The 8,602-nt window shown below is 45.2% G+C and overlaps 1 long non-coding RNA gene across 1 annotated transcript; it reads left to right on the top strand.

Moving 5' to 3' along the window:
• The first annotated feature begins 5,609 nt into the window (after positions 1–5,609).
• On the top strand, positions 5,610–7,638 carry LOC110293612. The gene is made up of 3 exons (XR_002377824.2): positions 5,610–5,804; positions 6,109–6,205; positions 7,419–7,638. It is a non-coding gene; the product is annotated as an uncharacterized LOC110293612 (long non-coding RNA).
• Positions 7,639–8,602: the final 964 nt, after the last annotated feature.

The raw sequence follows: 8,602 nt of genomic DNA, 5'->3' as shown, positions 1-8,602 counted from the left end.
TGGACTATGCTTTGCAAATTGTAGCACCTCCCTAAGTAAGTGGTATGATGTAGTCATATAGTATGTGATCAATAAATATTCCTGGATGGAATGAATGGGTAGGTCTACAGTCATTCTTCTTCATCTTCCAGTTCCTCACACTCAGATACATTCGACCAAGGAACAAAAATATCGCATTGTTCATTGTCTGTGCTATCGTGTTACTCACACTGATTGCATCTGAACATGGAGAGATGTCTTTCTTCCATTATCCTCTAAGCAATACAGATTAAATAGTTATTTACATAATACTTTTACTATTCCACGGACCACAAATAATCTAGAGACTGATTCAAGTATGTAGGAAGAGTAAAAAATTATTATGTCATGAACACTATACCATTTTATATAAGGGATATAAAATGCAGATATTGGTATCAATGGAATTTTCTTGAACCAATCCCCCAGTAGATACCCAAGTGACAATGCTATCATTAGAATTGAAATGAATTATAATGAGATAAGATAATATTCCTTAAATTAATTAATTTATTTATGTATTTATTTATTATTGCACGTGAACATGATTGTGTGAGGGTATGCATGCCCTGGTGCCCATGTAGAGATCAGAGGGCAACTTTGTGGAGTTGGTCTCTCCTTCTACCCTTATGTGAGTTCCAGGGGTCAAGCACAGTTCACCAGGCTATGCGACAAGTGCCTTTACCCACCAAGCCACCTTATGGAGTCCCAACATAATTATATACAACGACATTTTGATTTTTATGGAGAGAGACAAAGTGTGTGGGTAATGACAGAATCCTTAGAATTTGAATCAGAGAGAATATGGACCAACCCTGCAGGATACGTTTTCAAAACCTGATTCTTTATTTTTTGTTCCCACCTGTAGAAAAAGTTCAATCAAACTACTTTGAAGATCCTGTATAGTGCCAAAGTTCCATTGTTGAGATCAGTAGACTTAAGACTTAAGGTTTATTTGTTCTCATTTATATGTGTGTGGGTGTTTTGCCTGCTTGAACGTCTGTGCACCAGGTGCATGCCTGATACCCACAGAGGCCAGAAGAGGGTGTCAGATCCTCTGAGACTGGACTTAGAGATGGTTGTGAGGTTCTGTGGGGACTGGGAATAGAACTCCAGTCTTCAAGATGAGCAACCAGTGCTCCTAGCCACCAAGACTGCGCTCCACACCAAGAGTTGATTTTAGTGACTACATGAACTTCCTAGAAAAAAATAAGTGGGAGATTTTTTTTTAATTTAAAAAATCCTTTGAGGGACACTCAGTACTTGGTCATTGAGAAGATCTTATCAAACACAGGGCAGGCTGAGGGAGAAGCAAGTCTACTGCCTCCTTATTTATTTGGAACTCACAAGTCAAAAGTCTATGAAGCGGCCACATCTCCCACAAAAGCCAAGGACACTGGAAAATCTGAATTAACACTGCTCAGAATCCTCTTGGAAAATGGAACGATGAGAGACACAAGGGAACCACCTCCAGTTCAGTGGGGAACCCTTAGCCCTACCAAAGCTGTGGTTTGGCATACCAGCCTGGGTCATGATGAAAAAGCCACCAAAGACGTAAAAATCCTGTGGCTTCCAGAAATGCTATGGCAAAATGGGAGATCTAGACCAGATGGGCCTGTCTCCTCAGCTTCTCTGAGAATCTTTTCTAACTCTTGCCACCATCTGCCATGCGTGGCCATCGTCCGTTTGTGTTACTGGATGCTACATTCTCTCAAACTGTGTTTCTTTGTCTCAGGACCCCAATTCCCAATATAGGCTGGACAAACATCCATTGAATGAATGGATGAATGGAGGAATATAGGAATGAATGAATGAATACTGGCCATTCAAATTCACCTTTAAGGTACACTGATATTTGAGAAAAGGAATCATTAAGTCTTGTGATGTGCCACCGAAAACTCGCTTCTGGGTTAAAATCAATTATAGCCATTGATTACTTATTAAGAAAAAACTGGGTCTGCCAGCATATGATCTTCCTTCTCTCTTGATTTCTCAGTCAGCTTGGGCTGAAATTACGGAGACCTTTGGGAAATGAGCCTGTGGATTAACTGCCAGCTCTACCTATGTGTCTGATCCTCTGTGAGGTGTTGCAGGCAATACAGCTGGACTTTGGGGGTAACACACACTTGTGTTTCAGCCATAGATGACTTCTGTTGGGGTTCTGCCTCTCTGCACAAACCCTGTAGCACGTGATCTCCCCCAAAAAGAGCCCCATAGTGGGTTCTGGTGGGGAGGGGGAAGCTAGAGTCCTCTTCAACAGATGTCACCATAATTAGACAACTCATTATATCAAAGAATAAGAGAAGGAGATTGACGCGGACACAAATGTGAACATATTGATAGCTTTTCTGCATGTGAGTTTGTGAAATCTTGGAAACTGATTTCCTGGACAAGCCTCAACGGATGAGTCAGCGCTTGGAGCCTAGGGAGATTTTCCACAATGAAATTCAAGTGCTAGGAAAGTATCCTGAGAGCTTTCCACGCCCACCCCACCCCAGGACCATTCCCAGGACAGCCATGCCTGGAAGCCCGTGTGGCTGGGTACCTGCCTACTGCCCTGTCCTGCCATGCCCTGGGAAGAGTCTAGTAGCAAGCCTGGGGAAAGGAAGCAAGAAGGTAGTAATGTATCCAGGCAGGCAGACACCGTGGGCAAGGGCTGAAGCTGACCCGAAGTACGCCAGCACCATGGCTGCTCCAGTCTGTCCTGAGAGTCCTGGGAACCAACAAATGGCAGGGGGCTCTCCTGGGTTAAAGATTTCCCCTGGGAGGTCCGCATGAATCTACAGCAAGGATGAAGTAGCCAACACAAGCATTCCCACAGGACCCTGATCATTTGGCCCTTCCTGTGTCTGAGTTAAGAACTTCCCTGGGAAGGGCCTCCCTGGTTCTCTAGTAAAGACAGAGTGCCCATGAAAAGTGTTCCCGAGGGACCTTGTTTTGTTCTGTGGGAGCACCCTGGAATGTGCGAGCCTCTTTGGTGGCAGACCCTTGGTGGTGTTTGGTTTCATGGCCCTTTGCTCCATGTGAACATTCTAAAAATGGGTAAATGTAAAATACAGAAGGAAATGGTGGATTGGCACAGCACGCATGTGGTCCTTTGCTGAGCTCGTGGCACCCAGGCTTCCTACCCACATCCTGAGGTGGACTTTGCAGTGATGTTCTAGGTGATCACTCTGCCTTCAGAAGACCCTTTCCCCGGGGTCCAGATGCTAATCCCTCCTTAGCATGTTTCCCCTCAGGGGAGACTTAGGAGGACAGAGGGTGCAAACAGAGTTTCTGGTGCTGTGGTATCACATAGCAGGACAGTGCTGTGCACATGTATGAAGTGAGTAGTGGAGTCACTCTGAAGATACCTCCAGAAGGAGTTGTGAGGCTCAGTCCCCTGCCTCTGCTTCCTGGATTGAATGAGTAGTGATGTCTTCCAAACTCTGTCATAGACCACTCTTATCAGCAGACAAACCAAAAAGGTATCCAGTTTAGATCTGAACCTCAAAACTGAACTACATAACACTTTGTTCTTTATTAATTAACTATGCCAGATATTTTGTCCTAGTGATGAAAAGCTGAGAAATGCAGCTTTTCCACATTTACAAACATAGGTATTGCAGCTGGGCCTGCATCCTTTGTTCTCATCTCCACCCCCATCATTAACACGGCTCCCACCCTGAGCAATGGCTTCTGTCTCACAGAGGAACCAGAAGCCATTGAGAGGGATCACTCTCATCTCATGGTCATAAGACCCACGCCCACAGAAGGACTTTTGCGGCTGCCACCCATGTCACGGAGAGTCATATAGTCTATCTTCAACCGTTCTTCCTGATCCTCTCTTCTGCCCTGCCTGGCCCAGCCCATTAGACTTTTCCCAGTGGTTACAAACCCCAACCATCTGACTTCGCTCTCCTCCCTTCCAGTCTATAGCTCACACACCCTTAGCCTGAACCTATTAAAAGACCCTCCAACTTCCTGAACTTGGCATTCATAGCTCTTTCCAAGAGTCTTGAGAAAAATCCCTTTCTGGAACCTAACATCCCTAGGCGCCGTATCTTTCTTTTCCTGTTTCTCTTACTTCCAGATCTGATCATCTAGGAAGGACTCTCAAATCCCACCTTTCAGGAAGCCTTCTGGGCTCTGCCTCACCCAGCTCTGCAGCAGCCTGGCACCGTCCTGGAAGCACACTCTGCTCCAAATGAAAAGGATTGCTGTGTTTGCCTTGCCCTCTCCCATCCCAGGAAGTTTCCCAGGAAGCACAGCAGTGTGAATCACAAGAGCTGGTGCCCCAAGCCCTAACACAATGCAGCTGCCTGATGATTTACCTTAGAAGGGAATATGATTTTCTAGGTACAAGAAGATAGTTCATATTGAGTTTCTTTCCAAAATTAACTTTTCCAAAGCCTTGATAGGCAAACCACACTGTATTTTAGGCATTGGTACTGGGGCTTATGGGAGCTATATGCAGTGCTAGGGATGGGTTAGGTCTGAAGAGGTAAATGGGGAAGGGGAAGTTCCTTTAGTTTGCAGGTTCCTTCAGTGGGGTGGAGGGCCAGGCACTCGCTAGTTGAGGTGCTGTAGGAGCAACTCTGAAGTAAACAGGCAGCTTGGGTGCCTTTGAAACAAAACACTCATGCACATGAGAGAAAAATAAATCTTAAAAAAAAAAAAAGATAGCAGTGAGCTCAATGGTCCCTTGTTAGCCCCTTCAGGGAGTTTGGCCTACAGGTTAGGAAAAAGAGAAATAGGAAAGACAGACCGTTAAGTAGACAGTGCAGCCACTAAGGTGGGAACAGTTGTGAGAGAAGGACAGGCTTGGTCTGCAGGCAAGAGACCTCAGTAAAAATACAGAGATTGTCACTGGCTTCAGATGTCCCTCTGGCACTTCATCTCCAATGACCTACAGAGGAGGAAGCAGGGCTGGGTATCAGCCAGCATACCCAGCCTCCATGCCACCTGTCCTGACTCCATGTGGGAGCCTGGCAGCTGTTGCTAAGGTGCATGGACCGGTGCACTTCACATGTCTGTCAGCCTGAACTGCTGTAATGAGAGACCAGTGGCCTGACAGCTGACACAAACCAAATGTATCTTCACAGAGTCCTGGAAGCTCTAAAGACCCTCCTTCTGGTGAGTGGATGGACAGCTTCTCTGTATGACTCAGACAGACAGACAGACAGAGGAAAGAAGAGGAGGATCTCATGACTCTCCTTATAAGGATGTCACCTCTTTTGCATCAAATCTCCACCCTAGCCCTTCGTTTAATTTTAGTGCCTTGACACTAAAGCACTAACTGTAAGTGTTATAGCTTCAACATATAAATGAAGAGTGCACAATTCAGTCCATATTAAAAGCAAAGTTCCCCACCCCCAATCCCAGGCCAGCATCCTTTGCCAGGGTCTCTTACATTTGCCCATTATCTTTGGTCTGGACCTTACCCTGTGCCTCCAGTCTGTCTGTGCAGAGCCTTATGGAAGGATCAGAGGCTCATCTGTCCTCTCTGCTCCGGAATCCTCTCCCTTCTCTCTTGACTCTTGGCGGTTTCCCACTGTTTGGTTCTAGAACCCCGAGACTGACAATTCTGAATGGGTATTATCCAACTGAGATAGAAATATGTCAAAAGTAGATTGTGGTTATGGGGAAAAGACCGTTAGTTTACAGTGTGCTGCTCGGGCTTATTGAAATCATATCTTGGTGTCACGCTCAGTTAGAGCCCGGGTGTTAGCAGCCACTTGTGTTGAACAGGGGGAGTTGCTGATGACTACAGGAGCTGTGAAAGTGGTAGAAGTCGATGCCGATCTGTAAGGGGATTTTTATGGTAGAGGGAGTGATGGGATCTTTCTGGCTTGGGTCAGGCAGTTCAGATGGGAGTCTAGTGAAGCAATGTTCACTTAGTAAGAAGACCATTCTCGAGGATTTGGACTTCTCAGAACCAGGATGCATTGTAGCCTTCTCCCCATCCCTGGATGTATTCAAGCAGAGACAGAAGGGCGCAGTTGTGGTGGGGAAGGGCCACATTGGCAGAGAGCCAGCTACTACATATCAGGTGACCTGTGGGATTCTCATGGCAAAAATGCAATCTGCTGTCTTACTTTGCATCTTCAGTCTATTACTTGGAGAAATGAAACAGCCAGGAGCCTTTTTGGAACATTCAAGGATAGGCAGCCAGCTGTAAATGACCCAGAAACCAAAGGAGCCCACGGTAAGCAAATTTTCTGTAGTACACATCTTCCCTATGTTGAGCACTCTTCTGGCTCTAAGCAGACTCTCTTTCTGGCTCCAGCTTCAGGAACAATTGTATACCCTTAGGGTTTGCCACCCACACTACAGAGAGCATCCGTTGCGCAGTACCATCTGAGCAATTCACTCGGATCAAAGCAAATCAGCAAAGACCCTCAGAGCACCATAGTCGTGCAGGAAAAACTATGGTGGTGAGACCTAGTCTCTGCCACCAGGCAGGAGAGCCCAGGGAGAGCGCAGGCTTGGAAAAAGCTTAGCTACAATGCCACCGCTTCTAGCACCTTCCCAAAGTCTGGCAGTTACTTCTTCAGAGTTGTCAGCTGCCTCCAATCAGCTGTGCCTTCTCCAAGGACAGCATAGCTCACTGACTAAAACAGCATTTACACCTGTGACAACCAAGCCAACCCCCCCACCCCACCAACCGTGTGTTTACTGTGACTGTGGACATGCTACTTTAATGCCCTGAATTTTAATCTCCACATCTGAAAATGAAATTTCTATTAGTATTGATTATTACATAATTAAATTGTGTAACATATTAATATATGGTTCACGGGACCTAAGACGTATGTGCTTAATTAATACTTTCTACTATTAGTGATACTGTTGCCAATAATAATAGAGTGAGGCCACTGTTAAGTAAAATTTCATTGCTAAAGTAAGTTCATGAATCAAAACTCCACACAAAATGAGTAACACTACACACTCCTGTCTTTGAGGCCCTCGAGAGCATAGGCTCTTTATCCCCAACTCTTATATAGGAGTGGTTCACTAAGCTAACAAGTACTTATTACAGGGCAGGAATTGGTCACAATCTCTGCCTACATTAAGCCATTTAGTCTAGTTTCATATCAATTCCATAAGGTAAGTACTAGGACTTTCTCCGTGTTTACACACTAGGAAACTGCAGTATTAAAGAGCTAAGCAAACAGCAGAGGGAGTTGAACCTACAAGTCAACCAGCCAAGCTCTAAACGCAGACTATCAACCGTTGGCACAAATGCCTTTCTTGAAGTATGGGACTATGGCCTCGTCCTTATTTCAGTGTGCCCTGCCACATAGACAGAGCCAGGGTACAGTGGGCATTGGGTAGCTGTGGAATGAATGAGTTCTACCTGGTTCTCATTATAGGAATTCACATCTTTATATCAACACCAAACCTCCATAAACTTACAGGTGGTGGAAGAGAAATCGAGGCTGGAGTGAGGCTATCAGAGTGTGTCTCCATTTCAGCAGCCCTTATTCATGTCTACCCAATTTCTGGTTCATCTCTCCATCCTTGATGCTGAATGTGCCATCCCATTCTCAGTTTACACGATGACCTCATCAGAAGCCTTCATCCCATGCAGCTGCCATCTTGTTTGGTCTTGGATAGGGGATGAATAGATAAGATGGCACAATATCTCCCTCTAGGCAGCAGGACAGGTTGGCATGTGCTGCCTCAAGATTTCCTCTCAGCTGAAGCATTCCACCCCAGAGAAAGATTCCGTAGACTCAGAATAAATGAAACTTACAGGAGTCAAGAAGAAAGCAACTCACAAGAGGTCCCTGAAATGTGCAGGATTCACACCTTCCCCAAGGTTATATAAGCAGAAACAACCAAGGTGTTTGCAGAAAGAACCCCCACTGACTGAGCCACTTGCAAGGACTGCGGTTGGCGATAGGGATGTCGCTACCTCAAGTCACCACTTATGTTAGAATAAGATTTCATCCATAAAGCCGAATTTGAATCATCTGAGCTTCTATAAGGAACCCCCACCCATGCTCCAGTATGTAATACAATAAACGTATTCGTTTGCCAAGATAGTCTTGAGTACAATAGCTTTTTTGGTCTGCTATCAGTGTCCTATATGGGATGGATAAGCGTTTGCTCATGTCTCCCAGGAAAAGTCACAGGATGGGAGCAAGAAAAGGGCTTCACAGCCTTCTGCACACTTTGGAGGAACAACAATAAAGCGATGTTTCTCTAACTAGGGCAAAGAAGGAGATGGAGACATATTCCAAAGGGTCTGTGAGTTCTCTCTGAACTTTGAGATGATGGATTTTTGTCTTTGGGAAGATGTGGTTAAATTTAGCATTCCTGATTAAATCTTGGAGTGGCATTTATCTATGGGTATAAACATAAATATTTATAAAGCAGCTTAGCACCATGACAATCTAGCTAAGAAACAATATTAACTCAACACCTACAGCCTAAATTGCCTCAGTCATGGGTGTTTGGCTGGGCTTACAGTGAGATATTAAATCTGGCCTGTGGAAGGGGCCTCATAGCCAATGAAAGAGCTGGTAATCCCCATAATGGTCATACCATTATTGTGCCAGCAGGCACATCTTTCCCAGAAGGTTGGTATTGTAGATCA

Source organism: Mus caroli, chromosome 4 (assembly GCF_900094665.2).
Source record: "Mus caroli chromosome 4, CAROLI_EIJ_v1.1, whole genome shotgun sequence".
Lineage (NCBI taxonomy): Eukaryota > Metazoa > Chordata > Mammalia > Rodentia > Muridae > Mus > Mus caroli.
This window is presented reverse-complemented; position numbering and strand designations above follow the sequence as displayed.